At 42.1% G+C, this 12,408-nt stretch overlaps 37 pseudogenes; all 37 read left to right on the top strand.

The window, feature by feature from the left end:
- The first annotated feature begins 31 nt into the window (after positions 1-31).
- Positions 32-150, top strand: LOC134588403 (5S ribosomal RNA; annotated as a pseudogene).
- Positions 151-284: 134 nt separating this feature from the next.
- Positions 285-403, top strand: LOC134596856 (5S ribosomal RNA; annotated as a pseudogene).
- A 225-nt stretch (positions 404-628) lies between these two features.
- LOC134596524 (5S ribosomal RNA) lies at positions 629-747 on the top strand (annotated as a pseudogene).
- Positions 748-881: 134 nt separating this feature from the next.
- Positions 882-1,000, top strand: LOC134595557 (5S ribosomal RNA; annotated as a pseudogene).
- Positions 1,001-1,134: 134 nt separating this feature from the next.
- Positions 1,135-1,253, top strand: LOC134596191 (5S ribosomal RNA; annotated as a pseudogene).
- Positions 1,254-1,630: 377 nt separating this feature from the next.
- Positions 1,631-1,749, top strand: LOC134597417 (5S ribosomal RNA; annotated as a pseudogene).
- A 134-nt stretch (positions 1,750-1,883) lies between these two features.
- Positions 1,884-2,002, top strand: LOC134589526 (5S ribosomal RNA; annotated as a pseudogene).
- Positions 2,003-2,227: 225 nt separating this feature from the next.
- LOC134598088 (5S ribosomal RNA) lies at positions 2,228-2,346 on the top strand (annotated as a pseudogene).
- A 134-nt stretch (positions 2,347-2,480) lies between these two features.
- Positions 2,481-2,599, top strand: LOC134596308 (5S ribosomal RNA; annotated as a pseudogene).
- A 134-nt stretch (positions 2,600-2,733) lies between these two features.
- LOC134597940 (5S ribosomal RNA) lies at positions 2,734-2,852 on the top strand (annotated as a pseudogene).
- A 134-nt stretch (positions 2,853-2,986) lies between these two features.
- Positions 2,987-3,105, top strand: LOC134597414 (5S ribosomal RNA; annotated as a pseudogene).
- A 134-nt stretch (positions 3,106-3,239) lies between these two features.
- LOC134594615 (5S ribosomal RNA) lies at positions 3,240-3,358 on the top strand (annotated as a pseudogene).
- A 559-nt stretch (positions 3,359-3,917) lies between these two features.
- LOC134591495 (5S ribosomal RNA) lies at positions 3,918-4,036 on the top strand (annotated as a pseudogene).
- A 377-nt stretch (positions 4,037-4,413) lies between these two features.
- On the top strand, positions 4,414-4,532 carry LOC134588034 (5S ribosomal RNA; annotated as a pseudogene).
- A 134-nt stretch (positions 4,533-4,666) lies between these two features.
- LOC134596103 (5S ribosomal RNA) lies at positions 4,667-4,785 on the top strand (annotated as a pseudogene).
- Positions 4,786-5,405: 620 nt separating this feature from the next.
- On the top strand, positions 5,406-5,524 carry LOC134598334 (5S ribosomal RNA; annotated as a pseudogene).
- Positions 5,525-5,658: 134 nt separating this feature from the next.
- LOC134598271 (5S ribosomal RNA) lies at positions 5,659-5,777 on the top strand (annotated as a pseudogene).
- A 468-nt stretch (positions 5,778-6,245) lies between these two features.
- LOC134596105 (5S ribosomal RNA) lies at positions 6,246-6,364 on the top strand (annotated as a pseudogene).
- A 620-nt stretch (positions 6,365-6,984) lies between these two features.
- On the top strand, positions 6,985-7,102 carry LOC134589041 (5S ribosomal RNA; annotated as a pseudogene).
- Positions 7,103-7,236: 134 nt separating this feature from the next.
- On the top strand, positions 7,237-7,355 carry LOC134598272 (5S ribosomal RNA; annotated as a pseudogene).
- A 377-nt stretch (positions 7,356-7,732) lies between these two features.
- Positions 7,733-7,851, top strand: LOC134596020 (5S ribosomal RNA; annotated as a pseudogene).
- Positions 7,852-7,985: 134 nt separating this feature from the next.
- LOC134596481 (5S ribosomal RNA) lies at positions 7,986-8,104 on the top strand (annotated as a pseudogene).
- Positions 8,105-8,329: 225 nt separating this feature from the next.
- On the top strand, positions 8,330-8,448 carry LOC134596017 (5S ribosomal RNA; annotated as a pseudogene).
- Positions 8,449-8,582: 134 nt separating this feature from the next.
- LOC134591506 (5S ribosomal RNA) lies at positions 8,583-8,701 on the top strand (annotated as a pseudogene).
- Positions 8,702-8,835: 134 nt separating this feature from the next.
- Positions 8,836-8,954, top strand: LOC134595625 (5S ribosomal RNA; annotated as a pseudogene).
- Positions 8,955-9,092: 138 nt separating this feature from the next.
- Positions 9,093-9,211, top strand: LOC134595005 (5S ribosomal RNA; annotated as a pseudogene).
- Positions 9,212-9,436: 225 nt separating this feature from the next.
- On the top strand, positions 9,437-9,555 carry LOC134595626 (5S ribosomal RNA; annotated as a pseudogene).
- Positions 9,556-9,689: 134 nt separating this feature from the next.
- Positions 9,690-9,808, top strand: LOC134588353 (5S ribosomal RNA; annotated as a pseudogene).
- A 134-nt stretch (positions 9,809-9,942) lies between these two features.
- LOC134594573 (5S ribosomal RNA) lies at positions 9,943-10,061 on the top strand (annotated as a pseudogene).
- Positions 10,062-10,195: 134 nt separating this feature from the next.
- On the top strand, positions 10,196-10,314 carry LOC134591520 (5S ribosomal RNA; annotated as a pseudogene).
- A 225-nt stretch (positions 10,315-10,539) lies between these two features.
- Positions 10,540-10,658, top strand: LOC134595627 (5S ribosomal RNA; annotated as a pseudogene).
- A 134-nt stretch (positions 10,659-10,792) lies between these two features.
- LOC134588354 (5S ribosomal RNA) lies at positions 10,793-10,911 on the top strand (annotated as a pseudogene).
- Positions 10,912-11,045: 134 nt separating this feature from the next.
- LOC134596639 (5S ribosomal RNA) lies at positions 11,046-11,164 on the top strand (annotated as a pseudogene).
- A 134-nt stretch (positions 11,165-11,298) lies between these two features.
- On the top strand, positions 11,299-11,417 carry LOC134596431 (5S ribosomal RNA; annotated as a pseudogene).
- A 226-nt stretch (positions 11,418-11,643) lies between these two features.
- Positions 11,644-11,762, top strand: LOC134597983 (5S ribosomal RNA; annotated as a pseudogene).
- A 225-nt stretch (positions 11,763-11,987) lies between these two features.
- On the top strand, positions 11,988-12,096 carry LOC134589409 (5S ribosomal RNA; annotated as a pseudogene).
- Positions 12,097-12,230: 134 nt separating this feature from the next.
- LOC134597915 (5S ribosomal RNA) lies at positions 12,231-12,349 on the top strand (annotated as a pseudogene).
- The last annotated feature ends 59 nt before the right edge of the window (positions 12,350-12,408 follow it).

Genomic DNA, 12,408 nt, shown 5'->3' on the forward strand with positions numbered 1-12,408 from the left:
AACATTAGCGAGATCGCATTCTCTTAATTTCACTTGCGGCCATACCTGTCTGAAAATGCCTGATCTTGTCAGATCTTGGAAGCCATCCAGACTCGGGCCTGGTTAGTACTTGTATGGGAGACCAACTAGGAACCTCAGGTGCCGTAAGCTTTTGTTTATTTATTTTTTGCATTATGATGTCATAATCAGACCACTTTTTTCCCTATCCAGAAGCGTCTTGTCTTTTGTCGCAACCAGAGTTTGATATTCTACCAACATTAGCGAGAAAGCATTCTCTTAATTTCCCTTACGGCCATACCAGTCTGAAAATGCCTGATCTAATCAGATCTCGGAAGCCATCCAGACTCGGGCCTGGTTAGTACTTGTATGGGAGACCAACTAGGAACCTCAGGTGCCGTAAGCTTTTGTTCATTTCTTTTTTGCATTATGATGTCATAATCAGACCACTTTTTTCCCTATGGGAGACCAACTAGGAACCTCAGGTGCCGTAAGCTTTTGTTTATTTCTTTTTTGCATTATGATGTCATAATCAGACCACTTTTTTCCCTATCCAGAAGCGTCTTGTCTTTTGTCGCAACCAGAGTTTGATATTCTACCAACATTAGCGAGATCGGATTATCCTAATTTCCTTTATGGCCATACCAGTCTGAAAATGCCTGATCTCGTCAGATCTCGGAAGCCATCCAGACTCGGGCCTGGTTAGTACTTGTATGGGAGACCAACTAGGAACCTCAGGTGCCGTAAGCTTTTGTTTATTTCTTTTTTGCATTATGATGTCATAATCAGACCACTTTTTTCCCTATCCAGAAGCGTCTTGTCTTTTGTCGCAACCAGAGTTTGATATTCTACCAACATTAGCGAGATCGCATTCTCTTAATTTCACTTACGGCCATACCAGTCTGAAAATGCCTGATCTCGTCAGATCTCGGAAGCCATCCAGACTCGGGCCTGGTTGGTACTTGTATGGGAGACCAACTAGGAACCTCAGGTGCCGTAAGCTTTTGTTTATTTCTTTTTTGCATTATGATGTCATAATCAGACCACTTTTTTCCCTATCCAGAAGCGTCTTGTCTTTTGTCGCAACCAGAGTTTGATATTCTACCAACATTAGCGAGATCGCATTCTCTTAATTTCCTTTACGGCCATACCAGTCTGAAAATGCCTGATCTCGTCAGATCTCGGAAGCCATATAGACTCGGGCCTGGTTAGTACTTGTATGGGAGACCAACTAGGAACCTCAGGTGCCGTAAGCTTTTGTTTATTTCTTTTTTGCATTATGATGTCATAATCAGACCACTTTTTTCCCTATCCAGAAGCGTCTTGTCTTTTGTCGCAACCAGAGTTTGATATTCTACCAACATTAGCGAGATCGCATTCTCTTAATTTCACTTACGGCCATACCAGTCTGAAAATGCCAGATCTCGGAAGCCATCCAGACTCGGGCCTGGTTGGTACTTGTATGGGAGACCAACTAGGAACCTCAGGTGCCGTAAGCTTTTGTTTATTTCTTTTTTGCATTATGATGTCATAATCAGACCTCTTTTTTCCCTATCCAGAAGCGTCTTGTCTTTTGTCGCAACCAGAGTTTGATATTCTACCAACATTAGCGAGATCGCATTCTCTTAATTTCACTTGCGGCCATACCAGTCTGAAAATGCCTGATCTTGTCAGATCTCGGAAGCCATCCAGACTCGGGCCTGGTTAGTACTTGTATGGGAGACCAACTAGGAACCTCAGGTGCCGTAAGCTTTTGTTTATTTATTTTTTGCATTATGATGTCATAATCAGACCACATTTTTCCCTATCCAGAAGCGTCTTGTCTTTTGTCGCAACCAGAGTTTGATATTCTACCAACATTAGCGAGATCGCATTCTCTTAATTTCCCTTACGGCCATACCAGTCTGAAAATGCCTGATCTCATCAGATCTCGGAAGCCATCCAGACTCGGGCCTGGTTAGTACTTGTATGGGAGACCAACTAGGAACCTCAGGTGCCGTAAGCTTTTGTTTATTTCTTTTTTGCATTATGATGTCATAATCAGACCACTTTTTTCCCTATGGGAGACCAACTAGGAACCTCAGGTGCCATAAGCTTTTGTTTATTTCTTTTTTGCATTATGATGTCATAATCAGACCACTTTTTTCCCTATCCAGAAGCGTCTTGTCTTTTGTCGCAACCAGAGTTTGATATTCTACCAACATTAGCGAGATCGCATTCACTTAATTTCTTTTACGGCCATATCAGCCTGAAAATGCCTGATCTCGTCAGATCTCGGAAGCCATCCAGACTCGGGCCTGGTTAGTACTTGTATGGGAGACCAACTAGGAACCTCAGGTGCCGTAAGCTTTTGTTTATTTCTTTTTTGCATTATGATGTCATAATCAGACCACTTTTTTCCCTATCCAGAAGCGTCTTGTCTTTTGTCGCAACCAGAGTTTGATATTCTACCAACATTAGCGAGATCGCATTCTCTTAATTTCACTTACGGCCATACCAGTCTGAAAATGCCTGATCTCGTCAGATCTCGGAAGCCATCCAGACTCGGGCCTGGTTAGTACTTGTATGGGAGACCAACTAGGAACCTCAGGTGCCATAAGCTTTTGTTTATTTCTTTTTTGCATTATGATGTCATAATCAGACCACTTTTTTCCCTATCTAGAAGCGTCTTGTCTTTTGTCGCAACCAGAGTTTGATATTCTACCAACATTAGCGAGATCGCATTCTTTTAAATTCATTTACGGCCATACCAGTCTGAAAATGCCTGATCTCGTCAGATCTCGGAAGCCATCCAGGCTTGGGCCTGGTTAGTGCTTGTATGGGAGACCAACTAGGAACCTCAGGTGCTGTAAGCTTTTGTTTATTTCTTTTTTGCATTATGATGTCATAATCAGACCACTTTTTTCCCTATCCAGAAGCGTCTTGTCTTTTGTCGCAACCAGAGTTTGATATTCTACCAACATTAGCGAGATCGCATTTTCTTAAATTCCCTTACGGCCATATCAGCCTGAAAATGCCTGATCTCGTCAGATCTCAGAAGCCATCCAGACTCGGGCCTGGTTAGTACTTGTATGGGAGACCAACTAGGAACCTCAGGTGCTGTAAGCTTGTGTTTATTTCTTTTTTGCATTATGATGTCATAATCAGACCACTTTTTTCCCTATCCAGAAGCGTCCTTTCTTTTGTCGCAACCAGAGTTTGATATTCTACCAACATTAGCGAGATCGCATTCACTTAATTTCCCTTACGGCCATACCAGTCTGAAAATGCCTGATCTCGTCAGATCTCGGAAGCCATCCAGACTCGGGCCTGGTTAGTACTTGTATGGGAGACCAACTAGGAACCTCAGGTGCCGTAAGCTTTTGTTTATTTCTTTTTTGCATTATGATGTCATAATCAGACCACTTTTTTCCCTATGGGAGACCAACTAGGAACCTCAGGTGCCGTAAGCTTTTGTTTATTTCTTTTTTGCATTATGATGTCATAATCAGACCACTTTTTTCCCTATCCAGAAGCGTCTTGTCTTTTGTCGCAACCAGAGTTTGATATTCTACCAACATTAGCGAGATCGCATTCTCTTAATTTCACTTACGGCCATACCAATCTGAAAATGCCAGATCTCGGAAGCCATCCAGACTTGGGCCTGGTTAGTACTTGTATGGGAGACCAACTAGGAACCTCAGGTGCCGTAAGCTTTTGTTTATTTCTTTTTTGCATTATGATGTCATAATCAGACCACTTTTTTCCCTATGGGCGACCAACTAGGAACCTCAGGTGCCGTAAGCTTTTGTTTATTTCTTTTTTGCATTATGATGTTATAATCAAACCACTTTTTTCCCTATCCAGAAGCGTCTTGTCTTTTGTCGCAACCAGAGTTTGATATTCTACCAACATTAGCGAGATCGCATTCTCGTAATTTCACTTACGGCCATACCAGTCTGAAAATGCCTGATCTCGTCAGATCTCGGAAGCCATCCAGACTCGGGCCTGGTTAGTACTTGTATGGGAGACCAACTAGGAACCTCAGGTGCCGTAAGCTTTTGTTTATTTATTTTTTGCATTATGATGTCATAATCAGACCACTTTTTTCCCTATCCAGAAGCGTCTTGTCTTTTGTCGCAACCAGAGTTTGATATTCTACCAACATTAGCGAGATCGCATTCTCTTAATTTCACTTACGGCCATACCAGTCTGAAAATGCCAGATCTCGGAAGCCATCCAGACTCGGGCCTGGTTGGTACTTGTATGGGAGACCAACTAGGAACCTCAGGTGCCGTAAGCTTTTGTTTATTTCTTTTTTGCATTATGATGTCATAATCAGACCACTTTTTTCCCTATCCAGAAGCGTCTTGTCTTTTGTCGCAACCAGAATTTGATATTCTACCAACATTAGCGAGATCGCATTCTCTTAATTTCCTTTACGGCCATACCAGTCTGAAAATGCCTGATCTCGTCAGATCTCGGAAGCCATATATACTCGGGCCTGGTTAGTACTTGTATGGGAGACCAACTAGGAACCTCAGGTGCCGTAACCTTTTGTTTATTTCTTTTTTGCATTATGATGTCATAATCAGACCTCTTTTTTCCCTATCCAGAAGCGTCTTGTCTTTTGTCGCAACCAGAGTTTGATATTCTACCAACATTAGCGAGATCGCATTCTCTTAATTTCACTTGCGGCCATACCAGTCTGAAAATGCCTGATCTTGTCAGATCTCGGAAGCTATCCAGACTCGGGCCTGGTTAGTACTTGTATGGGAGACCAACTAGGAACCTCAGGTGCCGTAAGCTTTTGTTTATTTATTTTTTGCATTATGATGTCATAATCAGACCACTTTTTTCCCTATCCAGAAGCGTCTTGTCTTTTGTCGCAACCAGAGTTTGATATTCTACCAACATTAGCGAGATAGCATTCTCTTAATTTCACTTACGGCCATACCAGTCTGAAAATGCCAGATCTCGGAAGCCATCCAGACTCGGGCCTGGTTAGTACTTGTATGGGAGACCAACTAGGAACCTCAGGTGCCGTAAGCTTTTGTTTATTTATTTTTTGCATTATGATGTCATAATCAGACCACTTTTTTCCCTATCCAGAAGCGTCTTGTCTTTTGTCGCAACCAGAGTTTGATATTCTACCAACATTAGCGAGATAACATTCTCTTAATTTCACTTACGGCCATACCAGTCTGAAAATGCCAGATCTCGGAAGCCATCCAGACTCGGGCCTGGTTAGTACTTGTATGGGAGACCAACTAGGAACCTCAGGTGCCGTAAGCTTTTGTTTATTTCTTTTTTGCATTATGATGTCATAATCAGACCACTTTTTTCCCTATCCAGAAGCGTCTTGTCTTTTGTCGCAACCAGAGTTTGATATTCTACCAACATTAGCGAGATCGCATTCTCTTAATTTCCCTTACGGCCATACCAGTCTGAAAATGCCTGATCTCATCAGATCTCGGAAACCATCCAGACTCGGGCCTGGTTAGTACTTGTATGGGAGACCAACTATGAACCTCAGGAGCCGTTAGCTTTTGTTTATTTCTTTTTTGCATTATGATGTCATAATCAGACCTCTTTATTCCCTATCCAGAAGCGTCTTGTCTTTTGTCGCAACCAGAGTTTGATATTCTACCAACATTAGCGAGATCGCATTCTCTTAAATTCACTTACGGCCATACCAGTCAGAAAATGCCTGATCTTGTCAGATCTCGGAAGCCATCCAGACTCGGGCCTGGTTAGTACTTGTATGGGAGACCAACTAGGAACCTCAGGTGCCGTAAGCTTTTGTTTATTTCTTTTTTGCATTATGATGTCATAATCAGACCACTTTTTTCCCTATCCAGAAGCGTCTTGTCTTTTGTCGCAACCAGAGTTTGATATTCTACCAACATTAGCGAGATCGCATTCTCTTAATTTCACTTACGGCCATACCAGTCTGAAAATGCCAGATCTCGGAAGCCATCCAGACTCGGGCCTGGTTAGTACTTGTATGGGAGACCAACTAGGAACCTCAGGTGCCGTAAGCTTTTGTTTATTTCTTTTTTGCATTATGATGTCATAATCAGACCACTTTTTTCCCTATGGGAGACCAAATAGGAACCTCAGGTGCTGTAAGCTTTTGTTTATTTCTTTTTTGCATTATGATGTCATAATCAGACCACTTTTTTCCCTATCCAGAAGCGTCTTGTCTTTTGTCGCAACCAGAGTTTGATATTCTACCAACATTAGCGAGATCGCATTCTCTTAATTTCACTTGCGGCCATACCAGTCTGAAAATGCCTGATCTTGTCAGATCTCGGAAGCTATCCAGACTCGGGCCTGGTTAGTACTTGTATGGGAGACCAACTAGGAACCTCAGGTGCCGTAAGCTTTTGTTTATTTATTTTTTGCATTATGATGTCATAATCAGACCACTTTTTTCCCTATCCAGAAGCGTCTTGTCTTTTGTCGCAACCAGAGTTTGATATTCTACCAACATTAGCGAGATAGCATTCTCTTAATTTCACTTACGGCCATACCAGTCTGAAAATGCCAGATCTCGGAAGCCATCCAGACTCGGGCCTGGTTAGTACTTGTATGGGAGACCAACTAGGAACCTCAGGTGCCGTAAGCTTTTGTTTATTTATTTTTTGCATTATGATGTCATAATCAGACCACTTTTTTCCCTATCCAGAAGCGTCTTGTCTTTTGTCGCAACCAGAGTTTGATATTCTACCAACATTAGCGAGATAGCATTCTCTTAATTTCACTTACGGCCATACCAGTCTGAAAATGCCAGATCTCGGAAGCCATCCAGACTCGGGCCTGGTTAGTACTTGTATGGGAGACCAACTAGGAACCTCAGGTGCCGTAAGCTTTTGTTTATTTCTTTTTTGCATTATGATGTCATAATCAGACCACTTTTTTCCCTATCCAGAAGCGTCTTGTCTTTTGTCGCAACCAGAGTTTGATATTCTACCAACATTAGCGAGATCGCATTCTCTTAATTTCCCTTACGGCCATACCAGTCTGAAAATGCCTGATCTCATCAGATCTCGGAAACCATCCAGACTAGGCCTGGTTAGTACTTGTATGGGAGACCAACTATGAACCTCAGGAGCCGTTAGCTTTTGTTTATTTCTTTTTTGCATTATGATGTCATAATCAGACCTCTTTATTCCCTATCCAGAAGCGTCTTGTCTTTTGTCGCAACCAGAGTTTGATATTCTACCAACATTAGCGAGATCGCATTCTCTTAAATTCACTTACGGCCATACCAGTCAGAAAATGCCTGATCTTGTCAGATCTCGGAAGCCATCCAGACTCGGGCCTGGTTAGTACTTGTATGGGAGACCAACTAGGAACCTCAGGTGCCGTAAGCTTTTGTTTATTTCTTTTTTGCATTATGATGTCATAATCAGACCACTTTTTTCCCTATCCAGAAGCGTCTTGTCTTTTGTCGCAACCAGAGTTTGATATTCTACCAACATTAGCGAGATCGCATTCTCTTAATTTCACTTACGGCCATACCAGTCTGAAAATGCCAGATCTCGGAAGCCATCCAGACTCGGGCCTGGTTAGTACTTGTATGGGAGACCAACTAGGAACCTCAGGTGCCGTAAGCTTTTGTTTATTTCTTTTTTGCATTATGATGTCATAATCAGACCACTTTTTTCCCTATCCAGAAGCGTCTTGTCTTTTGTCGCAACCAGAGTTTGATATTCTACCAACATTAGCGAGATCGCATTCTCTTAATTTCACTTACGGCCATACCAGTCTGAAAATGCCTGATCTCATCAGATCTCGGAAGCCATCCAGACTCGGGCCTGGTTAGTACTTGTATGGGAGACCAACTAGGAACCTCAGGTGCCGTAAGCTTTTGTTTATTTCTTTTTTGCATTATGATGTCATAATCAGACCACTTTTTTCCCTATCCAGAAGCGTCTTGTCTTTTGTCGCAACCAGAGTTTGATATTCTACCAACATTAGCGAGATCGCATTCTCTTAATTTCATTTACGGCCATACCAGTCTGAAAATGCCTGATCTCGTCAGATCTCGGAAGCCATCCAGACTTGGGCTTGGTAAGTACTTGTATGGGAGACCAACTAGGAACCTCAGGTGCCGTAAGCTTTTGTTTATTTCTTGTTTGCATTATGATGTCATAATCAGACCACTATTTTCCCTATGGGAGACCAACTAGGAACCTCAGGTGCCGTAAGCTTTTGTTTATTTCTTTTTTGCATTATGATGTCATAATCAGACCACTTTTTTCCCTATCCAGAAGCGTCTTGTCTTTTGTCGCAACCAGAGCTTGATATTCTACCAACATTAGCGAGATCGCATTCTCTTAATTTCCCTTACGGCCATACCAGTCTGAAAATGCCTGATCTCGTCAGATCTCGGAAGCCATCCAGACTCGGGCCTGGTTAGTACTTGTATGGGAGACCAACAAGGAACCTCAGGTGCCGTAAGCTTTTGTTTATTTCTTTTTTGCATTATGATGTCATAATCAGACCACTTTTTTCCCTATCCAGAAGCGTCTTGTCTTTTGTCGCAACCAGAGTTTGATATTCTACCAACATTAGCGAGATCGCATTCTCCTAATTTCACTTACGGCCATACCAGTCTGAAAATGCCTGATCTCGTCAGATCTCGGAAGCCATCCAGACTCGGGCCTGGTTAGTACTTGTATGGGAGACCAACTAGGAACCTCAGGTGCCGTAAGCTTTTGTTTATTTCTTTTTTGCATTATGATGTCATAATCAGACCACTTTTTTCCCTATTTAGAAGCGTCTTGTCTTTTGTCACAACCAGAGTTTGATAATCTACCAACATTAGCGAGATCGCATTCTCTTAATTTCACTTACGGCCATACCAGTCTGAAAATGCCTGATCTCGTCAGATCTCGGAAACCATCCAGACTCGGGTCTGGTTAGTACTTGTATGGGAGACCAACTAGGAACCTCAGGTGCCGTAAGCTTTTGTTTATTTCTTTCTTTTTTGCATTATGATGTCATAATCAGACCACTTTTTTCCCTATCCAGAAGCATCTTGTCTTTTGTCGCAACCAGAGTTTGATATTCTACCAACATTAACGAGATCGCATTCTCTTAATTTCATTTACGGCCATACCAGTCTGAAAATGCCTGATCTCGTCAGATCTCTGAAGCCATCCAGACTTGGGCCTGGTTAGTACTTGTATGGGAGACCAACTAGGAACCTCAGGTGCCGTAAGCTTTTGTTTATTTCTTTTTTGCATTATGATGTCATAATCAGACCACTTATTTCCCTATGGGAGACCAACTAGGAACCTCAGGTGCCGTAAGCTTTTGTTTATTTCTTTTTTGCATTATGATGTCATAATCAGACCACTTTTTTCCCTATCCAGAAGCGTCTTGTCTTTTGTCGCAACCAGAGTTTGATATTCTACCAACATTAGCGAGATCGCATTCTCTGAATTTCACTTACGGCCATACCAGTCTGAAAATGCCTGATCTCGTCAGATCTCGGAAACCATCCAGACTCGGGTCTGGTTAGTACTTGTATGGGAGACCAACTAGGAACCTCAGGTGCCGTAAGCTTTTGTTTATTTCTTTTTTGCATTATGATGTCATAATCAGACCACTTTTTTCCCTATCCAGAAGCGTCTTGTCTTTTGTCGCAACCAGAGTTTGATATTCTACCAACATTAGCGAGATCGCATTCTCTTAATTTCACTTAGGGTCATACCAGTCTGAAAATGCCTGATCTCGTCAGATCTCGGAAGCCATCCAGACTCGGGCCTGGTTAGTTCTTATATGGGAGACCAACTAGGAACCTCAGGTGCCGTAAGCTTTTGTTTATTTCTTTTTTGCATTATGATGTCATAATCAGACCACTTTTTTCCCTATCCAGAAGCATCTTCTCTTTTGTCGCAACCAGAGTTTGATATTCTACCAACATTAACGAGATCGCATTCTCTTAATTTAGCTTACGGCCATACCAGTCTGAAAATGCCTGATCTCGTCAGATCTCGGAAGCCATCCAGACTTGGGCTTGGTTAGTACTTGTATGGGAGACCAACTAGGAACCTCAGGTACCGTAAGCTTTTGTTTATTTCTTTTTTGCATTATGATGTTATAATCAAACCACTTTTTTCCCTATCCAGAAGCGTCTTGTCTTTTGTCGCAACCAGAGTTTGATATTCTACCAACATTAGCGAGATCGCATTCTCGTAATTTCACTTACGGCCATACCAGTCTGAAAATGCCTGATCTCGTCAGATCTCGGAAGCCATCCAGACTCGGGCCTGGTTAGTACTTGTATGGGAGACCAACTAGGAACCTCAGGTGCCGTAAGCTTTTGTTTATTTCTTTTTTGCATTATGATGTCATAATCAGACCACTTATTTCCCTATGGGAGACCAACTAGGAACCTCAGGTGCCGTAAGCTTTTGTTTATTTCTTTTTTGCATTATGATGTCATAATCAGACCACTTTTTTCCCTATCCAGAAGCGTCTTGTCTTTTGTCGCAACCAGAGTTTGATATTCTACCAACATTAGCGAGATCGCATTCTCTGAATTTCACTTACGGCCATACCAGTCTGAAAATGCCTGATCTCGTCAGATCTCGGAAACCATCCAGACTCGGGTCTGGTTAGTACTTGTATGGGAGACCAACTAGGAACCTCAGGTGCCGTAAGCTTTTGTTTATTTCTTTTTTGCATTATGATGTCATAATCAGACCACTTTTTTCCCTATCCAGAAGCGTCTTGTCTTTTGTCGCAACCAGAGTTTGATATTCTACCAACATTAGCGAGATCGCATTCTCTTAATTTCACTTAGGGTCATACCAGTCTGAAAATGCCTGATCTCGTCAGATCTCGGAAGCCATCCAGACTCGGGCCTGGTTAGTTCTTATATGGGAGACCAACTAGGAACCTCAGGTGCCGTAAGCTTTTGTTTATTTCTTTTTTGCATTATGATGTCATAATCAGACCACTTTTTTCCCTATCCAGAAGCATCTTCTCTTTTGTCGCAACCAGAGTTTGATATTCTACCAACATTAACGAGATCGCATTCTCTTAATTTAGCTGACGGCCATACCAGTCTGAAAATGCCTGATCTCGTCAGATCTCGGAAGCCATCCAGACTTGGGCTTGGTTAGTACTTGTATGGGAGACCAACTAGGAACCTCAGGTACCGTAAGCTTTTGTTTATTTCTTTTTTGCATTATGATGTTATAATCAAACCACTTTTTTCCCTATCCAGAAGCGTCTTGTCTTTTGTCGCAACCAGAGTTTGATATTCTACCAACATTAGCGAGATCGCATTCTCGTAATTTCACTTACGGCCATACCAGTCTGAAAATGCCTGATCTTGTCAGATCTCGGAAGCCATCCAGACTCGGGCCTGGTTAGTACTTGTATGGGAGACCAACTAGGAACCTCAGGTGCCGTAAGCTTTTGTTTATTTCTTTTTTGCATTATGATGTCATAATCAGACCACTTTTTTTCCCTATGGGAGACCAACTAGGAACCTCAGGTGCCGTAAGCTTTTGTTTATTTCTTTTTTGCATTATGATGTCATAATCAGACCACTTTTTTCCCTATCCAGAAGCGTCTTGTCTTTTGTCGCAACCAGAGTTTGATATTCTACCAACATTAGCGAGATCGCATTCTCTTAATTTCACTTACGGACATACCAGTCTGAAAATGCCTGATCTCGTCAGATCTCAGAAGCCATCCAGACTCAGGCCTGGTTAGTACTTGTATGGGAGACCAACTAGGAACCTCAGGTGCCGTAAGCTTTTGTTTATTTCTTTTTTGCATTATGATGTCATAATCAGACCACTTTTTTCCCTATGGGAGACCAACTAGGAACCTCAGGTGCCGTAAGCTTTTGTTTATTTCTTTTTTGCATTATGATGTCACAATCAGACCACTTTTTTCCCTGTCCAGAAGCGTCTTGTCTTTTGTCGCAACCAGAGTTTGATATTCTACCAACATTAGCGAGATCGCATTCTTGTAATTTCACTTACGGCCATACCAGTCTGAAAATGCCAGATCTCGGAAGCCATCCAGACTTGGGCCTGGTTAGTACTTGTATGGGAGACCAACTAGGAACCTCAGGTGCCGTAAGCTTTTGTTTATTTCTTTTTTGCATTATGATGTCATAATCAGACCACTTTTTTCCCTATCCAGAAGCGTCTTGTCTTTTGTCGCAACCAGAGTTTGATATTCTACCAACATTAGCGAGATCGCATTCTCTTAATTTCACTTACGGCCATACCAGTCTGAAAATGCCTGATCTCGTCAGCTCTCGGAAGCCATCCAGACTCGGGCCTGGTTAGTACTTGTATGGGAGATCAACTAGGAACCTCAGGTGCCGTAAGCTTTTGTTTATTTCTTTTTTGCATTATGATGTCATAATCAGACCACTTTTTTCCCTATCCA

This window comes from Pelobates fuscus, chromosome 2 (assembly GCF_036172605.1).
Source record: "Pelobates fuscus isolate aPelFus1 chromosome 2, aPelFus1.pri, whole genome shotgun sequence".
Lineage (NCBI taxonomy): Eukaryota > Metazoa > Chordata > Amphibia > Anura > Pelobatidae > Pelobates > Pelobates fuscus.